This window comes from Arachis duranensis, chromosome 4 (assembly GCF_000817695.3).
Source record: "Arachis duranensis cultivar V14167 chromosome 4, aradu.V14167.gnm2.J7QH, whole genome shotgun sequence".
Taxonomy (NCBI): domain Eukaryota; kingdom Viridiplantae; phylum Streptophyta; class Magnoliopsida; order Fabales; family Fabaceae; genus Arachis; species Arachis duranensis.
In genome coordinates this window covers 105,470,090-105,472,945 of record NC_029775.3, presented here as the reverse complement: position 1 = coordinate 105,472,945, position 2,856 = coordinate 105,470,090, and positions in this window count along the sequence as shown.

Here is a 2,856-nt window from a genome sequence, read left to right as displayed (position 1 = left end):
AATTAAATTTTTATTTTATATTACTTAACAAATAATTAGATTATTATATTCGAAATTTATTAATTAACTAATTTTGTTAAAAATATTATTATATAAAATAATTTTTCATCAAAATATTTTGAAAATATAATTTATTTTAAATATTATATATAATATATGAAAATATTAACTTTTTTTATTTTTTTCATGTTTTTTTTGAAAAACGTAATAAAAATAATATAATTCTAAATACATCCTTATCACATTATATATTTACTTATATTAGTAAGACCTAAACTAATCAAACTTAATAATTTATATCAGTGGGAGTACGTACTCCTCATCTAGCGCCTGACGCTCTGCTAGGGTTTCACTGCGCCGCCTCCATGGTTACACCTTTCTTTGTCTTTTTCTTCGTCAAACTCTTTTCCATCTTCTTCTATTTTTTATTTTTTTCTTAATTTCTTTTCCACTTAGCTCCTTAATTTTCGTTTTCTCTCCCAATTCATTGCTCTTTTAATTTATTCCATTTTCTAATTCACTCATTCCATATATCTTATGTCTCTTGGAATCATTGAATACCAATTCTGATTTTCTCTACACCATGAGCAACAAATCAGAGATTCAGAACCCTCATATAATTGCTATGACGGTGGAGGGTGCCAGCCTTCAAGTGGCACTCAAAGAAATATGAAACTGCTCTCGTGGAATTGTCGGGATTTGGGGAGACCCCTGACAATCCACAATCTTAAAGGGATTTGCAAATCCTACTCCCCCGAGGTTGGTTTTATCTGTGAAACAAAAAATCAATCTCGACAAGTTGAAGGAAAACTAAGATCTTGTGGTTTCAAGGAATGGTTTATTGTAGATCCGAATGGATTATAGGGGGTTTGGCAATGGCATGGAGGGATGGTTGCACTGTTCATATTTTACAGCATGGTAGATTTTTCATTGCGGCATCAGTTCTGACAGCTGGTTCTAATGATCCCTATGGTGTTCTAGGTGTTTATCTCAGTTCAAATGATCAACATAGAATGGCTCAATTTGCTGAATTAACTTCAGTCACCCAATAGTTCGATGGTAAAGTTGTGTTAATGGGGGATTTTAATGCCATTTCTAATCAATTGGAGAAAGAAGGTGGGGTGCTAAATCTCCTTCTTCTATTGAAACCTTTAATAGTTTTATTGATGATAATTTGCTGATTGATATTGGTATGGTCGGAAGACCATTCACTTGGTCAAATAGACGGAGGGGTGATGAGTTGATACAGGAAAGACTGGACCGATTCCTGGTAGGAGTTGATTGGCAGCAACTCTATCCCAATGCAACGGTTCTTAGACTGTCAGAATCACGCTCGGATCATGCCCCTCTTCTCCTAGACTCTAATCCGAGAACTGAGAGATCTAAATGCCGATTCAAATTCCAAGAAAGATGGTGTTCCAATGATGAAATACGCCAGATTGTTAGAGAGGTTTGGCATGAACAGATTGATGGTTCAGCCATGTATATCCTAGCTCAAAAAATAAAGCGTTGTCGGCATAAGATTGTCAAATGGTAGCAAGAACACATATCTAATTCGAAGGTGGAGATTGATTTACTACAGTCGGAATTAGAGGAACTTCGTTTAGCAGGAATTCATAGAGGCGACATCATTTCAGAAATAGAGGACAAACTTGAAAAAGCATTGCAAAATGAGGAATCTTATTGGAAAGATAAGTCTAGAGTCAAATGGCTTAAATCTGGTGATCAGAATACAGCTTTCTTCCATCAGAAATTTAGAAATCGAACCCGAAGGAATAGAATTTGGCAACTAACTGGCAATGATGGTGAAGTGGCTACTTCAAATGCTGGTATTGCTTCTGTGGCTGAATCTTATTTCAAGGACATCTTTTTCTCCACTTGTCATGAGAACCCTGAACCTCTGTTTACTGATTTTGAACCTAAGGTTACAGTTCACATGAACCGTAGGCTTCAAAAACCAGTGACTATGGAGGAAGTGAAACGCGCAACATTTAGCATTCATCCTCAAAGTACTCCAGGAGATGATGGTATGACAGCAAAATTTTTTCAAAGCTTCTGGAACATACTTAGTGGTGATGTGTTTCAAGCAGTTAAGAGCTTCTTTTCTGGGGGCAGAATCTTGAAGGGTTTTAACCACACTCAGATATGTCTTATTCCCAAGATTTCTGATGCTAAAGATATGACTCAGGTAAGACCAATAAGCCTATCTTCAGTCTTTTACAAGATTATCTCCAAAGTATTTGTACATAGGCTTCAGAGTATGATGAATAGACTAATTAGCCCTACGCAGAGTGCTCTTATTAAAGGCAGATTAATCTCTGATAATATCCTAATTGCTCACGAGTGTATGCATTAATTGAAGAACAAAAAAAGGGGTCTCGAAAATGAAATGGCGCTAAAATTAGATATGAGTAAGGCATATGATAGGGTGGAATGACACTTTTTTTGGTTTATATTGGAGAAGTTTGGTTTTGACTCTCGATGGATCATGTGGATTCGAGAATTAGTGACAACTGTTTCTTATTCTGTTATTGTGGAAGGACAACCTTATGGTTTCTTCAAACCAATAGAGGTATTCGACAAGGAGATCCTCTATCCCCCTATCTTTTTCTTTTTTGTGCAGAAGGTCTCTCCTTCTTGCTACACAAGGCAGAACAAAATAGACTAATTCATGGTCTTCAGATACATAGGCGATGTCCCAAGGTCAACCACCTCCTGTTTGCTGATGATTCCATTTTATTCTGTAAGGCTAATCCTGAAGCATGTTCAAATATCCTACATTTATTGAATTATTATGAAAGCATCAGTGGCCAGAGGGTAAATCTTAATAAATCTACTGTATTCTTTAGCCACAAC